This window comes from Carettochelys insculpta, chromosome 1 (genome assembly GCF_033958435.1).
Source record: "Carettochelys insculpta isolate YL-2023 chromosome 1, ASM3395843v1, whole genome shotgun sequence".
Lineage (NCBI taxonomy): Eukaryota > Metazoa > Chordata > Testudines > Carettochelyidae > Carettochelys > Carettochelys insculpta.
Window position 1 is genome coordinate 38896509 of NC_134137.1, and position 12597 is coordinate 38909105.

Consider the following 12597-nt stretch of genomic DNA (forward strand, 5'->3'; position numbering starts at 1 on the left):
TCAAAACGAAGGGGTAGGATTGCTTTAGATACATTGATTTCTAAACCAGTGTAGTTCTGTACCACTTTAAGAGATGAGGCACAACGGCCTGTGATATTGTCAACATTATCAGCCACTATTTACATATTGGTGACATAAAATCAGATTTAAACAGAGATGTAAAATGGCAATGCACAGCAATAAAGCAGTGGATTAATTTAGCAATTGGAGTATAAATTGGGTATAGACTAGCCCAAGACAAGAAGTCTCCCGGGGGATCTCTTTGTGCATTGCAGGGCCAGAATGTTACAATCTGCTCAACCCAGGTCTCTGTCTGAAGTGTAGGATCAGCCAAGGATGTAACATGTTAGCAGATTCTGGATGACTTCTGCCCTGATAGCTAGTTGGGATGCAGGCAGGGAAGACTTTGTGTATTTTTATAAAAATACTGTTTGCTCCTGCTCTGTTTAAATATTCAGCGGATAGAATGGTGTCAAAGTGATCAACTTTGAATGGCTGCGTTACAGATCACTTTATTATGGAACACAGAGGCAGTGAAATATGGTTACCATGGTTTTAATGACCATAGAATAAAGGGGAGCAAAACTGTGCTTAACATGCCCCAAAACAGGAAAGTCACCTTCAGTCGAAAGAACATCTTAAGCCAGTAGCTTGAATGTCAGAGCCCTGTGAAAGTAAGGAGGTGGGGAAGAACAGGTATCTCAGCCAGGAGGTTGCAAACCCTTCTCAAGGACTTTCCTGCACTAGGTTAATGTGGTTTTCTCCTCTCCCACGCCCACTCTTCAATGAAAGAGCTAAACAAGTTTCATTAGGATCATCTTTGTTAAATTCTCAATCAGAGCTGTACAGTGTGTTGTGTTTCTGCCCTACCCCCATATGAACCAAAACCCTTGGAGAGTTGAAATCACTTGATGTAGGGCACCGCCTTCAAAGAGCGCAACATTACTAAGAGACAGATGTACAGAGGTCACAGCACAGAGGTAGGTATCAGCGGAAGCTCTCTGACTGTCAGATGATGAATGAGTGGCTGGTAAGGCACAGAAGTATAATGAGTGGCCACCAGGGCTATGACAAAGAAGTGAGATCATTGGCCATCAGGGGGAAGCTGGTGGAGAGGCCCTGCAAGAGTGGTTATCAGGTGGCCATCAAGCAGCAGATGGGAGAGGCATGGCAAGCAAGGTGCATCTTCACCCCACACCCCCTGCATGGGAGGTGAACTCTCTGGATGCACCCTTGACTTCTGGATAGTAACAGAGAGGAAACCGTGCTAGTCTATTCACTATCAAAAAAAAAGCAGTCAAGTAGCACTTTAAAGGCTAGCAAAATAGTTTAAGATTAGGGTTCTAGAATGCAGTTGTTGTTTTGTTTTGTATGTAGCTATGTGTCTGCAGTATTCTTACTGTCCATATGCCTTGAATCTCTGTCCTGTGAAAATAAAGATGTCCCCTGCCCCTTGAAGTACTGTGTTAAGGTGATCACCTAATAAACTATTTTGCTAGTCTTTAAAGTGCTACTTGTCTGCTTTTGACCTTGACTTCTGGGTTTGCATTGACCAAAGACACGTGAAAGGGATTTTTGGTTACTGGGCTTAAGAACCTGATGGAAAAGGACACAGCCCCTACTACCTGAGCAAGAGTTTTTTCCTCATGGTTTATGTTGATGAACCCTGTTTGTGGTGTTTTCCCAAATTAATGCTATTACTCCCCCCCTTTTAATAAGAGTTTCTTTTCTACACTCAAACTCTGTGCTTGTGAGAGAGGAAGGTTTGCCTCTCAGAGGCATCCAGGGTGGTGTGTAAATTTCCCAGGCTGAAGTAGAAAATCTCGTATTTTTAGTGATTAAAATATCCTAAGCATTCAAGTCTTGATGTATTAAATTTCAATATGTTTTAACTTGTATATTTTGCCAAAGCATTTTGAGGCAGAAATAGATTTAGATTTTTATAATCAGTATTCTGTTCTCACTCTTGAAGGAGATATTGTAATACAGTGTAGGCCCTTCTGTCTAAAGGAGCCTCTGACTGTTACTGGGAGGATCCTTTGTGCTGCAATCTGGCTCTAGAGAATACAACTCCCATAGGCTGGGTCTACATGGAGATGTCCTGCTGGCAGCGTCATGCTAATGAGCAGTCCTGCAATTGCAAATGACTGCTTATTAGCACATTCCTGTGGCTCATTAGCATAGCTGGGTGAAAGCTCGCTGCTGGCAGAGGGTGCTTCCGGCAGGAAAGAGGCTGTGCGTATGTGTCTCTGCCAGCAAAACCCCCCTCTGTTGCCAGCCCCTCAGGCATAAGATTATAACTGGAATAAGTATTCCTGAAGGTTTCCAAAGGCACAAGTGCATACAGGCACTAGCCAGGTGGAAGCACTGCCTTTTTATTTATCTTTAGAAACCGGGGTGGAAAGGGGATTCCCAGCTATTCAACACGACAACTGGGACACTCAGGATCTCCTTTAATAGTAAACCCATCAGGTGCACAGGCACACAAGTGTATAGCTGGCTCCCGAGTAAGCCAGGGAGGCAAGAAAAGGGGCTACATCTGCCTTTGTTATGTGTGTGAGTGAGGAATATTTTGAAGATGAGTGTGAAGGCCATCACTGGACCACACGCTAGAGGGAGGACCCAACAGCCAAGGAAAAGGTGCCAGAGATCACTGAATAGTAAAAGAGGGCAGACTGACAACGCAGAACCCTGAGGGAAGAGGCACGAAAACAGCTTAGCCTGGCAAAACAAACATCGAGAAGGACAACCTGAGATCACAAACATCCATGAGAAAACCAGCATGAAGATGAACCCTCATAAAAGGGAGATTGCTTTCTCATAAGGTCTGGGTTCCCTACTGCCTCTGATGGCTGCAGCCTCCATCTGCACTGGGATTGAAGCAGCTCCCCTTGTACCTTCACCCAGCAGTCAAGCAAGCTATGCGAGCAACAGACTGGTAACTATAAACATCAACTGGCAGGACATGCATGTGAGCATATTCTAGCTGCTTTTCTATTCTTAATAAATATAGCTTATTGCATTTCCCCCTTTTTGAGATCCTGTGTGCTTCTTATAAACATAACAAGATTACCAAGTGGGACATTGAGCCAAGTCTGTGTTGTATTGATGGAAAGAAACTGCTACGTATTGAACCCAGCCCTGGTTGCTGCTGGCTCCACCTTGAAGCAGGGTTTCAAACATTTAATTGGTGAAGCATCTGACTTCTTTGCATTGCTGAAATTTACGATGGGGGTGCGTCTACGCTGGCCGGCTACTTCGAAGTAGCTGGCACAACGTCGAAATAGTACACGTTGAGTCTACATGTGCCGTGAGCTATTTCGATGTTGAAATTGACATTAGGCGGTGAGACGTTGAAATTGCTATCCTATCCAAAGATAGGAATAGCGCCCTACTTCGATGTTCAATGTCGAAAGAGGGTGTGTGTAGATGATCCACATCCCTCTACGTTGAAATAGTGGGATCCTCCAGGGTGGCCATCAGCTGAGGGGTTGAGAGATGCTCTGTCCAGCCCCTGCGGGGCTCTATGGTTGCAGCATGCAGCAGCCCTTAGCCTAGGGCTTCTGGCTGCTTCTGCTGCTGCTGCTGCAGCTGGGGGTCCATGCTGTGTGCATGGGGTCTGCACCGGTTGTTGGCTCTGTGGATCTCGTGCTGTGCAGGCTGAGTGTGTCTGGGAGGGGCCCTTTAAGGGAGCAGCTTGGGGCTTTGCTGGCCCCTTATTTCGACAGGGAGTGGTTGTGTGTGTGGACGCTCCGCATTTCCTTCTGGGGCGGCTCCTTTCGATGTTCTCCATCGCTACTTCGACATTGAATGTCAACGGCACCAGCCCTGGAGGACGTGTAGATGATACGAGTTGAAGTAGCCTTTTTCGATGTTCTTACGTCGAAATAGGCTACTTCGACGTAGTGTGCTAGTGTAGACGTAGCCTGGATGACACGTAAACCATCTAAAAATTACTTACAATGGTAAAGATATCAGTTTTGCTGCTGCCTTCGTTCATTCTGAACATTTGTCCTTATTCTTCAGTCCTTACTCAAAGTAATGACGTCAACAGGAGTTTAGCTTAACTAAGAATGGCAGAATTTGGCCAAGATCCTGTTTGTAGTATTTTACCCTCATTTACTATCCTCCTTTGCTCAACTTTATCTTTTATTTCCTAGCTTTGAGATTTTTCTCTCGTTGCCGGATCTAGTTTCCCAGTAATGATTCATTTTAATAAATTTAACTTCCGACATTAATCCATTCCTTATTCATGTGCACTGCCATTTTGCATCTCTGTTTAAATCTCTCAATCTGACTTTGTGTCTACAACATGTAAATAGCGGCAGCTGCTGATTTTCTTCACACTCACCGGCTGTGATGCCTCATCCATTAATTCTTACCATTTAATGAAATAAGAAAGTAATGGGTAAACTAGAGCAGCATTGTCATTCTATGGACAAACTAAGCGACTAACATGATCTAAGGATATATTAATATTTTCTCTCTCTCTTTGCTCCAAAAATCTCATACTCAATTTAATTATGACATAACCAATTTTCCTTAAAACTCTGCCTTCTGTCACTTAGTGTCCTAAAGCTGGGATTGCTTAGGTGATAAACGATGATCTATGCAATGACTGCTTTAGTGTAAGTGGTTTCTAATTTGACCATCTGTTGCTTAACAAGTACAGTTGCTGTGCCTTCATTACAACTTTTTTCACCCAAGTCCTTCACATTTCCACTATATTGTAGGGCCTATGTCAGAAACATCGGTTATGAAGTGACCAGTCCACCACACACCTCATTTGGAACTGGAAATATGCAATCAGGTAATAGCGGAGGTACCCTCCCCCGTCCCCAAAAAAGCAAATATAGTATGTAGCACTGTGATAAATGCAAACTAGTAGTAAATAAGGAAAAGCAAATTTTTTTTCTGTATAGTGAAGTTTCAGAGCTGCATTTACTGTTCTGTTACAAATAGAGGTTGAACCTTTGTGGTCTGGGCAACAGCCATAATCTGGTATGATTTCAGTTAGCCGGATGACCACTTATCATGGATGCGGCCAACCTTCCTGTACTCCTATAAAGTTTGTTTCCAGTTACCAGACCTGGTTTTTTGTGTTCTGTGCTGTTATTTAGCTATAACTGGTAACGACAGGATAAAATTCTGAAGTAGGCTATGATATTTGCTAAGAACCACTGTTCCAAAATGAAAAAGCAGTCATGTAGCAGTTTAAAGACTAACAAAATAATTTATTAAATAAATTTGTTAGTCTTTAAAGTGCTACTTGACTGCTTTTTTGTTTTGATAGTATATAGACTAGCACAGCTCCCTCTCTGTTACTGTTCCAGAATGGAGTCTGGTAAGACCCCCTCCACCCCATCCCACCCCACACCAGCCATCTGGGGAGGGCATCCCAGCTGGTGTAAATAGGTCCCTAGGCAGCCACATTCCAGGAAGGCATCCTGTCTGGAGAGGAACTGGACTATAGTTAAGGGCAATTGACATGATTCTTTCACAACCTTCTGCGTCCATCCTGCATTGCCCACTTGTTTTGATTCTGTAGAGATAATACAAAAGGTCATGTCCATGTGAAGATTACAACAGGATGCCAGACGAGATATCACCACTTTACATATCCGTGTTGATGACTACACTCTTCAAAGGACTTGTTGTTTATAGATAAAATGTTCTGTAAACTGAGCATGGAAACTCTTTGTAACTCCCAGATTGTTTGTTAATTCATCTGGATTGCTCATTGACTGTTCATTGACTATGCTCATTTCCTCACCGTCTGCTTCTATTCTTTCCTCTGCCTATCAGTTCTCTACATAACCATTCATAACTTGATGCCTGTCAGTGCATTCTGAAACTCAACCAAGTTCAGAATCACTCCGCCAGCTGGTTGCAATAAACCTTTGTTGCTTCACATACAGAATCTAGACTTTATTCCAACAGCAACAAAGTATTTATACGCATTCATTTTCCACATGGCAGTATGACTCTGTAGTTGAACAGTGCTAATTATGGATCTCTTCTTGTCTCCAGTGCTCTTTTTTGAATGAAATCTGTATTATACGTATTCCACATCCTGCTTGTCCATTCGTTTGAAGATATCTGGGATTAGATCTCTCATGATGAACGTCCAGTATGTTAGCAAAGTCTAAGCATTCCCTATCCTTGAAACGTGCTCCATTGTCAGTTATTACTATTCTTGGAATTCCATGACATGCAAATGTGGATGTAAGATCTGACATATGTAGCTGCTGTGGTGTCTTTAAGTGTGAGTACTTCTGGGAAATTGGAAAAGCATCCATTCTTATGTGGCATTATTATGTAGTGATTGTGTCCTCCCAGGCTGAACAGGTCAATTTTGACTTTGTCCCATGGGACTGCAAATTGTTCATGGTTGGTTCTGCGCCGAATCTCTGTGTTTCTAACACGTTCCACACCTTCTCCTCAGTTCTGCAATGTCACTATTCATCTGTGGCCAAAATCTAACTTCTCTAGCTCTCCTTGATTTGGACAATCAAAGGTGCCCTTTTGGTATTTGTGCTCATATTTTCCTTCTGATTAGTGTGGAAACAGAATCTATGACACTTTCAAGAACATTCCTGAGCTCATTGAGAGCTCACCTTACAGAGGGTGCAGACACGTCGGAAGTGTTTGATTTTCTGCCCCCTTCTTGTAGCACAGCTTGCATGGTATAATATTCAAATGCTTGTGTCCATTTCATTACATATGCTTGGAGACACAGAATGTGACACTTTTATCATGGTCAGTGGTAGTAGCATCCTTCAGTCTACACAGACTATGGATCGCGCCCTTCGTAGTTCCATTTGGGATCATCATTTGCAGCATCGACTGTGACTGTGAAGGCCCACACGAGAGTGACAGTCCTTGCTGCATCTGTTGCATGTGTAATTGGTGTCTGGCAGGTCCTTACTGTGCTTTCTGTGGGCTCGCTTCTCCTCTGGTAGCTGTCTGATCCTCATCTCACCCTACTGAAGGCCCTTGTGTAGTTCCTGCCTCCATCTGCTGCGATCGTCTGCCAGCTCCTCCCAGCTGTCCAGCTCAATGTCTACCTCCCTCAGGTCCCTCTTGTAAACATCTTTGTAGCGCAACTGGGGGTGTCCAGGAGGTCTTTTGCTAAAGGCTAGCTCGCCATACAGGATGTCTTTTGGGATCCTTCCATCATTCATCCTGTGGATGTGGCCAAGCCAGCAGAGCTGCCACTGCCTGAGGAGGGGGTGCATGGCTGGGATTCCAGCTTGCTCAAGGACGGTGGTGTAGGACACTCTGTCCTTCCACGATATTCCAAGGATGCGCCTGAGGCAGCGCAAGTGGAAGACGTTCAGCCTCTTTTCCTGGCGGGTGTACAGGGTCCAAGACTTGCTGCTGTAAAGGAGGGTGCTGAGGATGCAGGCTCTGTAGACTTGCATTTTGGTGTGGGTGTACAACTTGATGTTATTCCAGACTCTCTCGCTGAGTCTGGACAGAGTTGTGGCTGCTTTTCCAATTCTTTTATTTAGCTCAGTCTTCAATGACAGGGTGTCAGTGATGGTGGACCCGCAGTAAACGAACTCGTGGACAACCTCTAACGTATAGTTGTCAATGCTGATTGATGGAGGTTCAGCAACATCATGATCAAGTACGTTTGTCTTCTTTAGGCTGATAGAAAGCCCAAAGTCCTTGCATGCTTTGGAGAATCGATCCAGCAGTTTCTGAAGCTGGTCTTCTGTGTGTGACACTACAGCAGCGTCATCTGCAAACAGCGTCTCTCTGATGAGGACTTCCCACACCTTAGATTTAGCTTTCAGCCTTGCAAGATTAAACAGTTTCCCATCAGATCTTGTGTGCAAAAAGATGCCCTCTGTTGAAGATCCAAAGGCGTGCTCCAGGAGCAGCACGAAGAAGATCCCAAACAATGTCGGAGTAAGGAAACATCCTTGTTTGATGCCACTCCTGATGCTGAAAACATCCAATAATGTGCCGTCATATTGGATGGTTCCTCTCATGTCTTCATGGAAAGACTGGATCCTCTTGAGTAACTGTGGTGGACAGCCTATCTTGTGGAGCAGTTTGAACAGTGCATCCCTGCTGACCACGTCGAAGACCTTGGTCAGGTCGATGAAGGCAATATAGAGTGGCTTCCTCTGCTCCCTGCATTTCTCCTGCAGCTGCTTCAGAGAGAAGATCATGTCAACGGTAGATCTCTCTGCACGGAATCCGCACTGCGATTCAGGGTACACCCTCTCAGCAATCTTCTGGAGTCTGCCGAGGATGACGTGAGCAAACAGTTTACCAGTGATGCTTAGGAGGGAGATTCCACGATAATTGTTGCAGTCGCTTCTGTCTCCTTTTTTCTTATACAAGGTTACAATGTTAGCATCACGCATATCCTGTGGAACCTCTCCCTCTCTCCAGCACAGGCACAGTAGCTCATGTAGGGGTTCCAGGGTGGTGTCCGTGGCACACTTGATTACCTCTGGTGGTATGCCATCCTGGCCTGGTCACATATATGCTTATTGCTTGTTCCAGATCATAAGGATGTGTATTGTCAGCTGGACCACATGTTCTTGACACTTTCTCTCTGCGATGGGGTCCCCAGGGTGCAGTTTGGTCTACAGGACTGCTGAGCCCCCCATACCCACCAATCTGAATTGCCTCTCACACTGGGATGCTGACTTCAAGCTACAAACCTCTGACAGTCATTGCATTTATGCAGACATCCACAGGCAGGGACAGTCCCATTTGTGTTATATGAATGATCTCCCAGCTTGATTCACCAGTCGGGAGGTTCCAGCCAATTCTCACCCCCCAGCCTCCCAGAACTGGACCGTCTTCCATTGTTAGAAGCCTGGTCAGTATAAATTCATTACCCAGTTCACCCATTCCTCAGCATGGAGAGGACACACACTAAACCTTGTAAGAAGAGTTGAGATATCCCAAGCATTTCAACCCAAAACAGATATTTTAACTGAATAGAGATTTTTAAGATAATATCAGATATATAGATCAGAGATGGTTAATTACGAAACAAAGACAATTTCCTCCTTTCCAGTCTGGAACCACCCTTCCACATTCAGTCTTTGTTCTCCTGACATTCTGTCACGTATTGAATTTGCAAGGGGGAGGGGGAAAGGAAGGAGACGAGGTCAAGTGGTGGGGTGGAGAGGCCAAATGATAATGTCATTTCCCCTCTTTTACACTATGTCTAAATTCCAGGCTTCTGTCGGGAGACCTCTGGGCTCCTGACAGAAGTCTGCCGCTCTGGGAGCCCTCTGTTGACATCCTGGTAATCCTCGTTCCACGATGAAGAAGGAAAGTGTTGGCAGAGGGGGTTTTCCTGACATTTGGCCCAATGTAGATGGGCCAAATGTTGGGAAAGCCTCTCCTCACAGAACTATCAGCAGGATAGAAGCAAATGCTTTGCGCTATTTGCATGTCTTCTGTTGACAGATCTCTTGAACCTAGACATAGTTTCTTGCAGCTTGCTGGAAGGATCTCAGTCTCTATTCTATACAGTATCTGCAACAGTGAATTCCTTCCAAAACAAAAAAAGCAGTAAAGTAGCACTTTAAAGACTAACAAAATAACTTATTAGGTGAGCTTTCGTTGGACAGACCCACTTCTTCAGACCAGCTCTCAGTGATGTCTGGCTATCCATGGCTACTCCATTGTTGTACCTAAAAGGCTAATGGTGGGTGTTCCCAACCTCACAGCATATGTATGACACATACAGCAATGTGTAATAACACCATATTTAACGACTGCACATACAAAACAGGATCTTAATGGTCAGCAGATCAAGACTCTACCATGATGTCTCACAAGTTATACTTTGTACAAAATATGTCATCATCAGAGCACCACAGGGATTATGGGCAGGGGAGGGTGTCAGGATGCTACAATGAGGTACAGACTATCAGTCTGAGATCACTAAATGATGCCAGACTGGAACTGCAGGATCTCATCACATTGAATATTCAAGATTAAACATGTCCAGTTTCTTTAACAATTCCTTACGTCTTTATCCAAATTTTTATCATTTATGCTGCTCTTTTTCTGGTTTTTCTCCAATTTCTCCACATCTTTCCTAAAATGCAGCATCCAGAACAGGTCACAGTATTCCAGCTGAGGCTTCACCAGCACTGAGTAGAGCGGTATAGCTATCTCCTGTGTGGTACATGACTCTCCTGTTATTACACCCCAGAATATTAGCCTTATTTTGCAATTGCATCAAGATGTTGCCTCATATTCAGTCAAACTTCTAGTTACACTGATGGATGTCTACAGGCCAGTGAAGGGAAAGTTGATTGCAGAAGATTCTTGGACACATAATAGTGTGGTATCCTGGGCAGATCAAAAAGGATTATTTGCCCACAAAGAAATGAGCAAAGGACCACACACTGGTTGCGGCCACACTAGCCCCTCCTTTTGGAGGGCTATGGTAATATGGCACTTCAGAATATGCTAATGAGGAATATACAGTGTCTCATTAGCATAATCGTGGCTGTGCATGCCTCAAAACTGCTGGTTTCAAAATGCATGTTGCCCATGTAGCCAGGGGCCTTTCAAAACGACCTCCCTGATTTTGAAAGCCCCTTCTTCCATTTGGGCTTGGGGGGGGGCACCCATTGGGTTACCATTGGTTAGAAATGGAGATTCCGCCTCGGTAAATAAGGAAACATAACAAACATAACAAAAGAGAACTATTTCCTCACTAGAACTAGGGATCACCAAATGAAATGAATAGGCAGCAGATTTAACATAAACAAACAGCAGTATTTCTTCACACAACACACAGTCAGGTTCTAGAACTCTTTGCCGGAGGATGTTGTGAAGGCCCAGATTATACTAGAATTCAAAAGATAATTACCTACATTACCTATGTCAAGCTGGGATTCAAAAACTTCTAAGGATGGAGATTCCACCACCTCTCTCTGCAATGCATTCCAGTGCTTCACTACCCTCCTGGTGAAATAGTTTTTCCTATTATCCAACCTACACCTCTCCTTCAGTAACTTCCGACCACCGCTCCTTGGTCTGCCATCTGTCACCACTGAGAACACTCTGTCTCCAACCTCTTTAGAGCTCTCTTTCAGGAAGTTGCCCCTCAGTCTTCTCTTCTGCGAACTAAATAAGCCCAAATCTCTCAGACTGTCCACATAGGTCACGTGCTCCAGCTCTTTAATCAACTTCATTGTCCTCCACTGAACGCTCTCCAATACACCCACATCCTTTCTATACTGGGGGGCCCAGAACTGGACACAATACTCCAGATGTGGCCTCACCAGTGCCGAGTAGAGGGGAATAAAAACTTCTCTAGATCTTCTGGGAATGCATCTCCTAATGCACCCCTATGTGCCGTTAACCTTCTTGACTACAAGGGCACACTGTTGACTCATATCCAGCCTCTCATCCACTGTAATCCCGAGGTCCTTTTCTGCTGCACTGCTACCTAACGGTTCGGTCCCCAGCCTGTAACAATGCTTGGAATTCTTCTGTCCCAAGTGCAGGACTCTGCACTTGTCCTTGTTGAACCTCCTCAGATTATGACAATTAACTGCCTAACATGATTGGGAAAATGGTTATGAGGCAACTTCTAATGTTATCACTTGGTTATGGCACACACCACCATACCCATCTTTGAGGCTACATCTGTATATCAGTGTTATTTTAAAATAAGTTATTCTGAAATAATAGATATACACAAGAATGCATTTCAAAATAGCACGCAGATATGTTAAGACATATAGGCTACTTCTACACTAAATTCCCCATTGAAAGGGGAAAGCAAATGAGTGAGATCAAAATGCAAATGAGGTGTGGATTTACATATCTCATACCCCATTTGCATATTCTCACACTATCTCGCCTCTGGAAGAGCCTTTTCCGGAACCCAAAATAGGTGTGTAGATAGGGTTCCTTCAAAAACAAACCCCATTTTTGAAAGAACTCTTCTTCCAGAAACAGAATTGGAAGAAGGGATCTTTCATAAATGGGGTTTGTTTTCGAAGGAGCCGCATCTACATGACTGTTTTTGCTTCCAGAAAAGGCAGTTCTGGAAGCAAAATTGCATGAAAATATGCAAATGAGGTGCAAGATAGGTAAATCCATGCCTCATTTGAATTTCTGATCTCACTCATTTGCATTCCCCTTTCAAAAGGGGAATGTAGGGTACATGTAGCCATAGTGCTTATTTAGAAAATGTGCCACTGGACGCCATCACAGCTTATTTCGAGATAGTGCCATTCTGTGTCTTAGCTCTTATTTCAAAATCGGTTTTTTGTAATAGGTGTTATTCCTTCTGCAATGAGGTTTACAAAATTCAAAATAATGCACCTACTACTCTGAATTTATTTTCAAATAGCATGTGTGTAGCGTAGATGATCACCAAGTTATTTCAAAATAACAGCTGTTATCTAAAAATAACTTTGCTGCGTGACCGTAGCCCTTGAGAGTTCCTGGCTATCTTAAAACTTTTGGGCATATCTTTTTGAGGTTTTTGTTTTATTCATGCTTGGGAATGTGCTGGATACAGCCTTGCAAGGTGACCCTCATGGAAAGATCATCTTTCTGGGTGCTGTTCCCCTCTGTCTGAAGTCCTGG